This window comes from Phytophthora infestans, genomic scaffold, assembly GCF_000142945.1.
Source record: "Phytophthora infestans T30-4 supercont1.78 genomic scaffold, whole genome shotgun sequence".
In the NCBI taxonomy this organism is placed as follows: Eukaryota; Oomycota; class Peronosporomycetes; order Peronosporales; family Peronosporaceae; genus Phytophthora; species Phytophthora infestans.
Window position 1 is genome coordinate 228181 of NW_003303681.1, and position 16123 is coordinate 244303.

A 16123-nucleotide genomic window follows, 5' to 3' on the forward strand; every position below is an offset into this window, starting at 1 on the left:
GCTGCTTGGTCTTAGACCTGGATGCGAGGTATGACCTCATCCTCGGCATGGCATGGCTGGAACGCCATGAGCCATGGATCGACTGGAAGTCGAAAACGCTGGGTGCGTCGCACCCTGCTCCTAGTGGAGCTTTGGTGAGTCATGAACCCACCTCTGCTGGGAAGCAGAAGCGCTTTTTGTGCGAGCACGAGGCCGAGGCGGTCGTAGTGCTGGACATTGGTATGTCCGAAATTGTTAGCAACGAGGTTGCTGTTTGCCCTGAGGGCGTACGTGGTGCGGCACGTTATCCGCTGAGCGGTGCAGGTCAGGTCAATGACCAACTGCTGGGTCCTGGTGAGGACGAGCGCGGAGTGGCGCGTAATCCACTGAGTGGTATGCATCTGGTCGATGACCTACCGCTGCGTGACCCGAGGGTCGCGGTCGACCGCGAGTCGAGGCATCATGGGCGTGGCCCAGGAGATGCAGGTGAAGTGACACCTAGTTCACTGTGTGAAGGTCAAGAACCTCTTGGCTTTCAGCCGAGTGTCTTGCGAGACACTGTATCCTCTTCGAGGAGTGATGGTGCTGCCGCACCCGGTGGTGGTGACGGAGATGTCGCCACACCGCCCTCATCCGGCCGGGCTCGGTCACGGAGGGAGAGGAGAAGAAATCGCAGGGCGTCTGTGACGTCTTCGACGTCGGACGATGTGTCCAACGTGACGAGCGGTGATGCTCCACGTGATTGCTGTGAACAGCTGTATACACTCGTGAACGGAGTGACGGGGGAGGTAGAACGCGATATCAGCCTTGATACTCTGCCCGCTGCAGATGCTCTTCTAGAGCTGGACGAGATGTCCATTGCCGATTTTGGCGAAGCCTTAAAGGCAGGCGAGCTAGCCGAGGTGGTCTTGCTGGGACCTGAGGAGGAGTTGAACTCCTCATCCGTCGTGGACGACGCGGTCCTAGAGGACACCAAGAAGGCGCTGAGCGCAAGAAGTGGATTGGCGATCCTCAAAGATCCTTCGAATCCCTTCTACCCGGTGGTGAAGGAGTATGGAGACGTTGTCTCGAAAGACCCACCGACGGGCCTGTCTCCGGATCGAGGCGTGTGTCATGAGATTGACCTGGTTCCTGGAACCAAATACTGCGTAACAAGGCAATGGCCTTTGCCGAGAGAGCAGTGTGACGTCATTGACGCATTCTTCCGTGCAAAGCACGAGGCAGGGATGGTGCGTGAGAGTAAGTCTCCGCACTCGACACCCACGTTCTGTGTCAGAAAGCCGAACGGCAAGTGGCGCATTGTTCATGCTTTTAACAAGCTAAATGAGGCCACTATCCCGGCGCAAACGCCAATTCCTCGCGAGGATGTTCTGCAGAACAACATGGTAGGCTGTACGCTGTACAGCGCGCTCGACTTGGTCGATGGCTACTACCAATTGCTCATGAGAGCGAGCGACATTCCGCTGACAGCGGTGAGTACTCCGAGCGGTATGCTCTGGGAGTGGCTGGTGATGCCCCAGGGGCTGTCGAACGCACCAGCAACGTTCAATCGTCTTGTGACGCAGTTGTTTAGGCCCCACCGGGCGTACGCTCAAACGTACTTTGACGATATATTCGTCCATAGTCGTGCTGAGCACGGAAAGTCAGACGTGGAAAACCACATTGACCACTTGCGAGCGGTGCTCGAGTGCATGCGCACTAATAAGTTGTATGCCAACTTGGACAAGTGCGTCTTTGGCGCGGAGGAAATACCTTTCCTCGGGTGCTTCATTGGGAAGCGAGGCTTACGGGCAGATCCTGCCAAAGTCAAGGCCATCGTGGACTGGCCGGTTCCCAAGAACCAAAAGGACTTACGCAGGTGGCTAGGCTTAGCCAATTACTTGCACAAGTACAGCGCAAACTACGCGGAGATGGCTTGGCCATTATCAGATCTCCTTAAGAAGGACGCACCATGGTGCTGGAACGTCGAGCACGACGGAGCCTTTGAGGCTGTGAAGGAGAGCCTTCTCCAGGCTCCGATCCTTGCGCTACCGGACCCGGCTAGTCCGTTTAGCGTCGTCTGTGACGCCTCCGATTTTGCAATCGGTTGTGCTTTACTACAAGCAGACGCCGAAGGGCGTGAACGCGTGATCGCGTTTGAGTCTCGCCAGCTCAAAGCTGCAGAGAAGAACTATCCAGTTCATGACAAAGAGCTACTTGCAATGAAGTATGCTCTAGTCAAATTCAGGGTACACCTGCTAGGCTCTAAGCCTTTTGCGATCTTTACTGATCATTCGTCGTTACGCACTGCGACACAGTCGCCTCATCTCTCTCAGAGAATGGCAAGATGGCTTTCCTTCTTTGCCGAGTATAACTTCGAGGTGAGGTACAAGCCGGGGCGGCTTGATGTAGTGGCCGATGCGCTCTCGCGCAGGCCGGACTACGAGTTAGCTCATGTCACGACAGTGACGTCGTCAGTGCCTGACTTGATATGCGGAGCGTATGCACAAGACGACATGTGCGTAGCGCTGCTACGGGCTCTTGGGAGCGAAGAGTTTAAAGACTCTGACAAGGAATTGTCTGGGCGCTTACGCGCAAGGCTGCATCGATACTCACTCGATGGCGGCCTGCTGTACTACAGCACCGACTCTGAGGATAACCCTCGTGTAGTCGTTCCTCATGATGAGGATCTAAAGTATCGAATCCTCTGTGAGGTTCATGATACGCCCGTGGGCGGGCACTTAGGTCGGGAGAAGACCTATGGCTCGGTGAGCTCGATGTACTGGTGGCCCAAGATGTATAAGTGGGTCGGCACCTATGTACGCACGTGTGAGACGTGTCAACGGACAAAGTCCGCGCCGAGCACGGCAGCGCCATTGGCGAGTTTGCCTGTCCCCAAGGGATGTTGGCAGTCCATGAGTATGGACTTTGTGTTTGGCCTTCCCAAGGATAAGGCGGGAAACACGGGTATAGTGGTCTTTGTAGACCGATTGAGCAAGATGGCTCATTTAGCGGCAGTGCCGGACACCATTGATGGTGAAGGTACAGCTTTGCTGTTTTTAGACCGAGTCTTTCGCCAACATGGCTTGCCTGAGGCAATTGTCTCGGATCGAGACCCGCGCTTCACCGCGAAGTTCTGGACGTCCCTCTTCAGAGTGCTCGGCACTCGTTTGGACATGTCCACAGCGGACCATCCGCAGACCGATGGTCAGACCGAACGCGTGAATCGCGTTGTGGAGGATACCCTCCCAAGCGTATGCGCTGAGGCGCCAAAACGCTGGAGCCAGATGCTCCCACTCGTTGAGTTCGCATTAAATAATGCAGTGCACGCCTCGACAGGCTACACTCCGTTCTATGTGAACGGCTTGGTTAGCCCTCGCGTCCCACTGACGCCGCCACGCAGTGGCTCAGGGCTTGATGGGGGAGGGATAGCCGAGCGGCTAGCTGATGTCAACCCTGTTGCTGTTCGCAAGCAAGTCGATGACTTTGTCTCTTTGAGACTGAGCGTAATCCGTCAAGTACGCGACGCTATGGCTGAAAGCCAAGACACGCAGAAGGAACATGCAGATGCCAAGGGCAGAAGCAATGTTGAGAGGTTTGAGGTCGGAGACCAAGTTTTATTAAACGCTAAAAACCTACCTACTCATGCAGTGTCTGCAGTCTTCAAAACGAAGTTAAGACCTCGGTTCATAGGACCATTTAAGGTCGTGGCCAGGAAGGGCCTAGCGTATACGCTCAGCCTTCCGAAGAAGATGCGCACGCATCCGGTCTTCTATGTTGGCTTGCTTAAGCCATATCAAGACCCTGCTCAGGTGAGCGCGGAGGCGTTGGCACCAACGGTGGCTGGGCCACGGATAGCTGCAGGGCAGCAGGTGGTAGAGCCACGGGAGGCTGAACGACAGCAAGTGGTGGATCCACAGATGGCTGATCAACAGCATGTGGCAGAGCCACAGGTCGCGGAGCGAAGTGCTCGAGATGCAGGAGCAAGGCAAACTGAACGTTCAGCCGAGCGACTAGACGCTCAAGGTCCGAGACCTGGTTGTGAGTCAGCAGTGGTGGCTCTAACCTATCCACAAGGTGGATCATCTCTTCGAGATCGACCGATGGGCGGTGAACGTGAACGTTCGCGTCGTGGACGCCGGCGTCGTATGGACGCAGAGGCCGTTCCGGCAAGTGCTGACTCTCCCCGCGAGAGCCCAGCTGAGGCAAGGCCTCCTCCTGCTCTGCTCGATGAGCATGGTGAGCTCCACTTTCACGTGGAACGCCTTGTGGCGTGGCGTAGACGCCAGGGTCGTACCCAGTACTTAGTGAAGTGGAGGTGTTACCCTCACTCACAGAACTCATGGGAGTTTGAGGTTATCCTCCGGCAAGATTGCCCTGACGTCGTTGACGCTTACGACCGGGAACATCATGTGCCGAAGCGCCACCATGGCGTGCGACAGCGTCGCCAGGCGCTGGGCGCCTCCCACTAGAGTGGGGAGCGATCAGGTCAGTAGTTGAGCTCAGGCCCTGACCAGTGGTTGCAGCAGCCAGCTCGTACGTATGAGCGGTGCTCGCAGCGGTAGCAGGAGGTGGAGAGACCTCGTAGTGTTAGGGACATGGTCCCGAAGGAAGCAGGTGCTTCGTGTTGTGCTGAACAAGGTTCAGGCACAAGCGTCTCGATAGACGCATAGCTGTTTTGAAACAACTTGCTCGATGAGCATGATCCAAATGTGGATGCGCTGTAACAGCGAAAGTGGTGTCCCGGACGGGGATCGAACCACTGGCCTTTGGCTTGACAGGCCGGAGCTCTACCATTGAGCTATAAGGGCGATGCCCGTACGTCAGTCCGAGAACGGACTACTCATGGTATGAGAGGGCCGCGCCCGGGTGGATTTGAACCACCGACCTGTGGCTCTCAAAGCCAGCGCTCAACCATTGAGCTAAAAAGGGTGTTGCCCTTAAGCTTGTCCAAGCGTGAACAATCGTTCATGGAACGAGAGGGCTGTGCCCTAGTGGATTCGAACCACCGACCTATCGCTTGTGAAGCGAGTGTTCAACCGCTGAGCTGTTGTCGACGACTCGAATGAGTCAAGAGCATTGCTCTAAGCGGTTTGCAGCTCTTGGAGTAGGCGCGGAGCGCGAGCGTAGGTCTGAGACCGCTTGAGAGCAAGATGCGCGCTGCGCTTGGAGCATTGGGCCGTGGGCCGACGACGAGAAGTTGGGCATCAACGATGCGTAGGCGTTTGTGAGCTCACGGAGCTGTACAACGCTGGTGTGAGGTGTAGTAACCTCCGTCGTCTTAACAAGACGTGACCTCGCTGAGGAGAGTTTTGAGAAGGGAATGTTCTCATCTTAGTGGGGGAGAGTGTAACGGGGTTACATGGTGTGGAACACACAGGGGTACGAAGTACCCGGAGAGCTAACAAACTCTCAGTACATAAGTTGGAGAGTTAACAAGGTCTCTCAGTACGTTGGCCGAAAGCCACACGTTATGCATTTGATTAGGTTTAACTATGCTAGATAGTTAAACAGATACATTTACCCCTAGGCGGCTTGGCCGCAATAATAGTAAATAAAACACTTCTGGTTTTGAAGCATAAAAGTTAAGGTATTAGCTTTGAGCCCTGGTCTTGGGCTGTAAGGGTCCTTTGGATAAGGAACTTAGTATTAGTGACTCTTTGAGTCGAACGTCTTCCTCTGAAGCTAAAGCTACGGCAGCCCCGCTGCACTTGCCACCGTGGGCCCTTCCGTACGTGGACATGGAGTTTACTGACGCAGGCGCCAAGAAGTGTTTCGAGCGACTCTTGAGCTTAACCTTTCCCGAACCAGCTGGTGAGGTGACCGTGCGTACCACGTTGGAGGGTCTCCAAGCGTTCTTTGATTACTCGCATCCTGATCACCCGTACCAGCAACTTCGGCAGCTCTATCCTCTTCAAGCTTGTCTCTTCGACACTGTCGACTTCAACCCAAGCGTCCCCATCTCCAAGCGTGCTCCGATTGAGACCCGTCTCAAGATGATCTGGGCGAACCTTCGGGGTCACGGCGGTAAGCAAGGTGACCTCGGGTTCGCGTTGTGGGAGCGTCTCCACTGGCGTCCGTTGGCTGGTATTGAACGAGGTCTCGCTGAAGAAGCTAAAACGGTTGGCCATGACAAGGAACGTTTGAAGGAAGGGAAAGCTCTGCTGAAAAAACTCTTCAGCGAGCGCGACCGTCGTGCCGATCGTCTTCGTATCAAGTACCGTGAGCAGTACATGGCGTGGAGTCGTGACTCGGTTTCCTCTGGTACTTCCGGCGTGCCGTTCATTCGTCCCGAAATGCTTTTGGAGTCGTCGAAGCCGTGGTACCCCATTGAAAACTTGTCGTTCGCACCTCGGACATCTGACTGGCTTTCCGAAGCTCCGGCTGTCGACGCTCGTCAGCCCTGGCGTACTGGATGGATGAATGCACCGCATCAGCTCCCGTACAACACCACGTACTTCCCGTGTCAGCGTAATCCGGAGCTCTTCAATCCTCGTGGTACGCGTTTCGTGGATGTGTACCGAAGCGTGATCGTTGACCCGTCTCTCGATTCAACCGAACTTATTCCGACCTGGCGTTCGTTGTTTGACTCGCCACCGGGTACTCCACGTCCCGCTCTGGCTTCTGCTCCTGTTGAAGCTGGTACCGAGGATTCGCAGGGTCCGGCTTCAGCTCCAGCTGCCGAGGCTCCGGTTCCTGATGAAGAGGAGAAGGAGAGTGGTGACTCGACTTCGTTGGCACTCTTGGCCACCACGGCCAGGCACTTCGAATCGATTTGAACCCTCGCTGCACGTTCCACGACGTTCTCCAGCATCTCAGCTAGCTGTTGAGGTGTCCCGCGTGACTTCGTTTTCAGTGGTCGCTCTCCGGTCGGCATTCATGTTTTCTTATTCTTAATCCACTTTCACAGCGTAATCATGTTCATGTTGTTCTTCAAATGCATATACAATTTGTTGTTGCAGTAACGTTTTCGTCTGTTACCACAGGCTGCATCGCCTTGTGGACAGTTCACACGTGATCCAGTCACGCTAGTCTTCGTCCGCCACTTGCGCCATCTGCAGCCGATTCTCGCTCTTCTTGGCTCGCAAATAGACGTACAGCAGACCTCCACATGACAAGTTGGATGATGGTTCCCAAGTTGTATCTTCATAGCCCGACTTTGAACTCGCGTACAGCACGCTCCGTGCTCGTCGTCAGTGGCGTTCTGTCGTCAAGGATGGCCTCGATTTCATATTCACCGGCAACTTGATCTGGTTCCCAGCTGTCGTCAGGCAGTAGTTCCTCATCGAAGTCGAGTCTTGCTTCATTAGTCGCGTCAAGTACCAACCAAGTGTTCGGTCGACTGTTGAATTCGCTGACAGCCTTGGGTCTTGACACATGCACTACTGGGTAAAAGCGATACCCACTTCGGTCAGGTAGTTCCAGCTCGTACGCAAACTCTTCCACCTTGCGCTTGATCCGAAAAGGTCCATGCCATCGGTGAGCTAACTTCTTCGTCAAGCCCGGTTTGACGCGCTCCATGTACAACCACGCCCGGCTCCCAATCTCAAAAAGAGATCTCGGTGGGGCTCCTGCAGGATCTTCCATCTCTTCTGAAGCTTCTAGGGGGTCCGCCGAGTGTTCGTTTCCACTTGGTTGAGGTACAGCAGCTTTTTCCAGTCGACTCAGAGCATCATTATGCTTTTTAGCCCTCCGCTCCTTTTCTACAGCCTGATAATCCTTGGCCATAGTGAGGGCGACCTCATGTTGTCGATTGATCTCACGCCGCCACGCCGGTGCGTCAGACGGCTTGCCGAGTCCTCGTTTGAGTGATGACGACATTGCCCGCAACGGCGACTGCGCATCCCAACCATGAGCGAGGTAGAACGGTGTTTCCTTCCTTGTAGTGTCTTGAGAAGTATTAATAGCAAATACCAGCTTATCCGCGATTTCGTCCCAATCTTGCTGTAGAGGGTCTTCCGCGTACACCCGTACGGAACCCATCACCGACTTCACCGAGCGTTCCTGCTGTCCATTAGCCTGTGACCGATAGCTCAAAGTCGCTCTTGATCTTGACTGCATCATCTCTGCGAGCGCTTGGAAAACCTCGCTCATGAAGCGTGGGTCGCGGTCATGCCTTATTAATGATGGGGCTCCGAACCGTCGGTACACATTCTTCGAACACTTGGGCAACACTCAGTGCAGTCGTATCTGACATAGCCTTGGCAATAACGAATCCCGTGAACGAGTACTGGAATAGGAGCAACGCCGTGTTGCCCCTGCGAGATTTCGGTAGTGGGATCACAAAATCCATCGAGACGATCTGGAAAGGTCGTTTGGCTAGTACGTTGCCAGGCGAGTATCCACGAAGCTGTGGACGGCTTTTACTCGAGCTTCCATCTGGACATGACTTCACATGCTTCTCCACGTCAGCGTACAAGCCGATCCAATAATAATCGGACTTAACGCGATGGAACGTTCTCACCACACCTTGATGTCCTCCTTCCAGCGAGTCGTGACAGTTCTGCAAGACCTCTTGAATCATCGTTGTTGGTACCACAAGCCGCAGCTTGGTCTCCTCTTGCCAACCGTGGTCGTACCGACGAGTCAATCCAAGATAGTGAAGCACGCCGTCTTCTGATAACACGAACCGGTCAGCATACTTCCAGGCATCTCGAGCTTCTTTGTAACTCAGCTCTTCTGCTTGGCCCTGAAGAACCTTCTTGATGCTAAACCACTTCTGCTCCTCGTTTTGTGCCACCATTATCTGTCTGCGTCGTTCCCGCTGTATCGCTACCGGGTCAACATCTTCCCCATCGGGAAATGCCGCTGGTACAGTCTTGTGAGGATGGTCTGGCAAATCTTCGCCGAATGAATCTTCGGTGGACGTCTCTCGTCGTTCTTCATGCTGTTCTTGAGCTTTCGAGACCTCCTCCGAGTGTTCATCCGCAAACCTGACGCGTTTCTTGGCTTTCGTCTGTCGCCGAGTCATCACTGCCATATTACCATCATCGCGCTTTGGTGAGCTGTAATCAACCACGAAATTTTCGAAAGTTTTCCACTTTGAAGACTCGCTGCCTGACAGTACATGTACTTGACGTTCTGCTCCACGTGACGAAACATCTACCGAGTCTTCATCCGGCTCGTAGATCATTTCCTGGATGCGATTCAGCGACGCCAATTCTGACTTGCGAGTTTCAGCCAAGATGACCCGACTGACCTTCGATTCCAGCGCTTCAGTGGCTAACGAATCCGCGGCCGCGTTGTATTCTCGTACAACGTGAAGATATTTAACTGATCGAAGCTTGGCCGTGAGCTCCTTGTGAGTATTTAGCAGCGCTAGCAACGTTTCCTTCCTGCATGCGATCACCCCTAGTGATTGTTGAATCGCGAGCCTTGAGTCACCGACGATGACTAAATCCTCGGCACCGTGCGCAATAGCAGCCTTGACACCGTTTATCATTCCTGTGTACTCTGCCTCATTCACCGTGGTGGCCGAGAGGTAAGCGCTCGCAGCAATCACTACCTTCCACTCAGGAAGGCTCCACAGCACCCATGAGCAACTCCCGTAGCCACCGTACTTCTCTGTCTTCGCTGATCCGTCAAAAGACATGACGAATCCGCGGTAATTACGGGGAAGCCTGGCGTACAGCAACGCGGGGTCCATTCGAACAGTCGGGGAACCCTTGTTTGGAGGTGCCACCGGCGCGAGCGAGTCTTCCAGGTCGACTAAGCTCGTGATGCTTGACTGCAGTAGCTGCGCGAAGGCGACATCCTTCTCCTTCATGCGCTGCACCTTCAAATGCCACTGCGAAAGCAGTACGGCGAATTGGACTGCGCGTCCGAAGAGAGACTTCGACTTGTGCGCCCACTCTAACGTCGAGAATCGTGTATAGACATGTAGCGTCTTTCCTGCCAGCTGGACGTAACAGATCTTCAACAGCAGAAGTAACGCCAAAACTTCCTTCTCAGCAGGATGGTAGTTCATCTCGAGCTCCTTGAGCACCCGACCGAGGAGCCGTACGGGGTGTAACTTGCCTTCATGTTCTTGCATTAGCGTAGTGCTCAACGCCCATTCATTCGCAAAGAGCATGACGTGAACTGCTTTCGACCGATCGAAGTGCCTGAGGATAGGTGAATGTGAAACACTCGTCTTCAATTTTTCGAAGGAACGACGTGCCACAGAAAGGCCACCTTCAACGACAAAGTCTTCATCCTTGAGCTGGTACAGCGCCGCACCGTAGACCGCGAAGTCTTGAATGAAGCGGCTGTAGTAATTAACCGCTCCAAGAAACGACTGCATGCTCTTCTTGCTTGTTGGAAACGAAAGCTCGGTGATGGTCGCAAGCTTCTTGGGGTCAGTCCTGATACCTTCTGGCGAAATTTTATGCGACAGAAAGTCCACCTTGGGTTGGCAGAAGATGCGCTTGGTGAAGCTAATGCTGATCCGACACTGTGCAAATCTTGCCAGCAATCGGTCCAGCGTCGCCAGGCAGCTGTCGAAATCCTCGCCACCGAAGCAAATATCATCCACAAACGATCGTCGACCAAATACAGGTACCAGCAATAATTCGTCCGGTTCCCCGCTCGTAAACATGTCAGCGACGGGGCTGTTGACGAGTTGTAGTACAGGGTCGGTCTCTACCGGTGCTTCGCGGTCTGCCGCGAACTTCGTTTGAAACGAACCCTCGGCGCTTGGCCCACGACGTTCCTTGGCCTGTTCTTCAGCTAAACGCATCTTCTCCGAGTATTCAAACCAACCTCCTTCTGGTTGAACGAACCCCCAGAGAGCGTTGTCGATCATACGCTGGTAGATCATCGGCGCGTTCTTTAATCCAAAGGGCATGCGCAACCACTCGAAGTGTCCGAGTGCGCAGACAAACGCCGATACTTTTCGTGCTCGCAAGGTCATCATGACCGCCCAGAAGCCGCTTGCTGCATCCAGCGAGCAGAACCACAGGTAGCGTTCGAGATCTGTTAACAGGTCGTCGACTAGCGGCATTGTATACTCCATGATCGCGGTGATAGCATTCACCATCTTGGAATCAATGCAGAGCCGGATGTCCAGCCCGTTCTTTTTCATCACGATCGGCGATGCCCATAGACTATCCGAAAAAACGATCAGTCCAGCTCGCAGCAGAGCGCGCAGCAGCTCGTACAGCTTGCCGAGGAATCGTAACGGCACGCGTCGGGCACGCTGTTTAATTGGGGCGTGCCCCTGTGTGTCGATATCGCATACCGCACCGTAGGCTGGCGGCGGCAGTGCGTTGCCACTAGCAATCAGGATCTGCTCGTGGTTCTTCAGCGCCGCGACCAGACGTTCTCGGCGATCAGTCGACAACTCAGGATCAGCAACATTAGGCGCAGTGTAGTCAATTGTCGTGTTGATCGCTTCGGTCAGGTCCGGCAGGAATGCCAGCTCCTTCGCGTAGTCTTCCAAGCCAATGTTGTTAACTGGGTGTTCGTAGAAATCATTTCTCCTATCCTCCGTTGCTTCATTTCCTTCGGTCGTTAACACTCGAGCAACCGAGATGTACGTTCCGTCCAACGTCGCTACGGATTCTTCCCTTGACTCAACATCGGCATCCGCTTTGATTTCAACAGTCGGAGCTGGGTCCATCTCCTTCCCATCCTGGTTTCCCATCTCTGGGCCATCTTCCGAGTCGTCGTTCGCAATATTGAATGCGCGGGCCACCGACACATTGGGTTGTTGACTTTTGCTCAGCTCCTCGGTCGGCTGCTGTCGTGACAGTTTGGCATTCGCACCAATCTTGCAATGAACTCTCGGTGCCGTACTCAACACCTTCAGCGCGATGCCTGCATCCTCTGGATCAACCACGGATGTCTCGTTCGCAGATTTTGTGACACACAAGGCCGGGACAGCTTCGTCAAAACAGGTGACTTCATTTAATCCAGTGCTGTTACTTGTCGCTTTCGTGGTCACCCCTGGCTGGACACTAACACCCGTTGGCGTATGTACCACGTTTACCGGCCTCAGCAGCTCGTGTGTACGCACTACCGAGGCTTCGTTCGCGTTATTGCCTCCGCCATGGGTTGTCGTGTACTTGTCTTAAGGTTCTGCGGAAGGCTGACCGTCGGCCGAATCCCCGGCTGTCATTCCAGACGCCAGACAGGCTTCCACTCGTCCACGTTCTTCCAGGATCAGTGCCCAGCGCTCTGCACACGTCAGACGATCACTAGAATCCACTAGCGAGTCTTCTAGAGGTCGTGCTAGCACCCCACTGGGTTCTGGATAGCTCGGTCGATCAACTGCCGAAGGCTGAGTTGCAAGCCGTTGTTCGTATATTTCACATTCACGCTGAAAGAGCTCGCGGTCTCTACAACCTTCGTAGGCCAACACTTGCCAGTCTTGGTACTTCTTGGACACCAGACGCACATAGCCGTAACCTCGTGGCAAATCCCCATCTGGAATCCACATCGCGACCGAGTCGTGTGCTGGTAGGTACACAGTTCGATCAGACACGTTGGTCGATCGAATGCTCTGGGGCCGTCCACGTCAAAACCTCGTCACTGACGGGATTAGCTTGTTCGTTCGACGAACCCACAGTACGTGTTCTTCCAGCCCGACTTGACGCTTCGCTAGTCGATATTCTCGCCACTCGTGCGCTTGAATGTCCAAACGCTCGGGTGGCCCGGCGTTAACATGGGAACCGTATTCTTCGCTGGCGATCATATTCTTGGTCTTAATCAGCGGGATTTGAACTTCGTGCGGTAATTGCGCCGCGCCGTGAAACAGGTCCAACCGGATCCCAGCTGGGATCATAAAGTCGGTCCCGAGTACCACGTCGACGCCGGCACTATGCGCCATTACCCACATCTCAAACTCGTACCCCATCTCCCATCCGAGCGTAATCTTGACGCACGCTCGTCGCGTCGTAGACACCTTGCCTTCGTTGATTCCTTGAATGTCAATGCGGCGTCCGATATCGGGTACATCTCGGAGTCCCAACTTCTTGGCAAAGGCGTCAGTGATCACACTAACGTTCGCTCCTGTGTCGAGGAGGATCCTCGTTCGCTGGTCGTTCACAGCGCCTTGCACCAGAGCTCTCATTCTGATCCGTCGGTCGAATTTCTTGGCCGACCACCACCCCTGTCTCTCGCCAGGGTTCAACTTCATAATCTTGGAGTGACCCTTGGGCTCGTCTCGCGCTGCACTCGAAACCAAGCCGAACGAACCCTCGCTGGTGCCCTCATCAGCATCAGCACACTCCATTATTTCCTCAACACCTCCACCGAGGATTCTACTCCTCTCCTTTTCATTTTCCGTCGCGTTCACACTTGTTACGTAATTATCAGGCCATTCACTCTGCCCCATGAAAGCAAAGATACACTCTGCTTCCATTGAAGGCTCGGTTAACTGTGGCAGCCCGATAGGGACCAACCCAGTTGTAGTTGGCGGGCTGCCTAGTTTAAATGACGTTCTTGAACGACGGCCTTGAGCTCTGGCGGGAGTTCCTCCTTCGTGCCTTTAGTGCGCAGGAATTTGGCAAGGTCTTGGAAGTTGCGGAAAAGATCGCATTGTCCAGCATCGTGGAGCTGCTTGCAGAACTTGCATCGCTTGTTACAGTAGTGGGCGGAGTGACTCATGCCACCGCACACCGCGCATGGTCCGTACTGTGGGCGGCGGTTGTCGCGGTTGAAGTCACGTCGACTGCGTTGGTCCTGATTGAACCCACGGTCACCACCTCGGCGATCTTGATTAACGCCATTCTCGCGATCTGGCATGTTTCCACGCGGTTGACGGTTGTCTGAACGTGCGTAGGTGCCTTCAGCAGCTGCACGGCGCTCATTTTCGTTAGCAGCGGCGAGGTATCGGTCGTTTTCATCCAATGAGAAATCACCATCCGTATTATCGGGCTGAAAGTCGTTGTACTCATCTCGGACATCGTCGTAAGCGTTCGGATCTTCGTTTGAATACTCGTTTCCCCCTTGAGCAGCTTCACGACCTTCAAATTCAGCTAGTAGGTCGTCCACCGTGGCTTCAATGAGTGTCACTCTTGGTTTGTTGCGGTTGTCATCGCGGCGACGGTCATCACGCCGATTGTTGCGGGCGTACCCATCGTCACGTCGCGCGTCACGACTCTTGGAGTATCGGTACTCACTGTCACGCTTGGCCATCCTTTCCTTGCCCTTGAGAACATCTTCGATGATCTCTTCGAGCTCGTGAATGTCGGCGACTCGAGCGTGGTAGAGACTCTCCGCCAGCTTGTCATCATCGCATGTTGCCAGGAACTGCTGTACGTGTTCTTTCGCGTCGCGACCACTCTTCTCGAAGTGTAGACGGGCGGTCCGAGCGTAGCCATTCAGCCTGTTTATGTAGTCGCACAGATGTTCATTACGTTCCCGCTTGGCGGAGTAGTAACGCGACAGTGCCGTCTGCGTGAACTGCGAGCAGTAGTAGCGGATGAACGCATCGCTCAGCAGCTTCCACTTGCGCTTCGTCTTCTTCGAAAGTTGACGGAACCAATGAATGGCTCCGTCCCGGAGCCTAAGCTCAAATGGAATGCACCATTTGTCGGCATCTGTGTGGGTTCCAGTCATTTCATAGACGAACCCACGGAGCCACTGCATACAGTTATCGCTCTTGTTGCGAGAGCCTGAGAACGGCGTGATGCGATCCAGCGGTCGGTGCGAAGCCATTTCAATCCTCGGTGTCGGGTCCACGTCGTTCAGCGTCGCCAGCTCATTCATCTGGCGCATCAACTCGAGTTGAGAATCTTCCTCGTCGAATGTACGCACTAAAATGTCATCGTCACTGGACGAACCATCGCTGTCGACTTGACGACGTCCGGCACCACTTTTGGGAGCTCGCGCACCGCCTCGGCGACCGAACGAACCCTCGTTACTTGCGTAAATACGTTGCATACGGCTCTCCGAACGTGGCGTAACCATGTGCGAGTCTTGAAAGTACGGTGAAGCTTCGGTAGTGCCAAAGGCACCACGCTCAGCTCCACGCTTGGTCGGAGGAGTACGAACGAGTCGCTGGGGTGTCGGCGGCAGTGGAATCGTGGACGGATCTTCATCTTGAATCATCGGTCGACTCACCGGCTGCTTTCCGGCGTTAATGCCAACAGCGCCAAACGCCTTCCGAAGCTTCTTCTTCCATTTCTGGAGAGCAGCTCCGGCTTCATGTGGACTCCAATCTTGAAGCGACATCGTCGATGGGTACGTCTCGTTCTCGAAGCCCAGCGACAACAGTAGCGAAACTGAATCCTCGGCAACTTGACTAGTCGAAACCGAGTTGACTGGGTATTGAAGTTCCTGCGCAAGCGCAGGCCAGTCGGCTTTTTTCTTGGGGATGGGCTTGAACAGCTGCATCCACTCATCATCCTGCATCAGCGCTTGTACGCGGTCGAAACCGCGCTTGGCGGCTGGTTTATCACCGTTGATAGGTGGGCGAGGTGCTTTCAGCAGTGCTGAATGCTTTGCACTCGCCACCGAAGGTTTAGAACCCTCGGTCCCATCGTCATAATATTCGTAGGCGGGTTCCGGTCCCGCAACATCATCGAGCTCGTTGGCAAGGTTCCTCGAAAGAGACCTGGTCGCCCCGCTGAGCCCGATGATAGCGTGGCCGTCTCCGGCGTCGCTGCGCCTGGCTCTGGAGCCGGCGTCTTGTCTTCGTAATCTTCATAATCGTGGGCGTCAGGACCGATGTCCGCGTCGTCGTCGAAGCTCACTGAAAGCTCGGTGGCGGCTGCAAAGCGCGCAGCCGGGCTTGAACTCTCGTTGCGAGCCCCGCCAGACTTGGCAGGCGTAACTGGTACCGTCGGTTGTCCTTTCGCCATGTTTCTTGTCTTTTTCTTGTTCTTCTTCTCTTGGTAGCTCGTAAACTGGAAGGCCATACAAACAGTTCACAATGGTCACAATCTGTTCCCGGGTCGCGGCACCAGTTGTGGTGTTGGAAATCCCACGTGAACTCTAGCTACAAATGTAGTTAGGATGTTCCCACAACAATACGTCTACTAGGATAGTAAACGATCGTTCGGGCGGACCTGTAGACCCCAGTTCTGCCCTTGCACCGGGACAAACTGGACCTTATAAACTACTTATATAGGCCAACCAGTAAAAATAAGAACACGCTACTAGCACGATCAAAGCTAGCAGGTGTTTTGAATCCTCGTGGTCCCAACAGCGGAAGGGTACCAGGCACGGGTAAGCCTTTTAC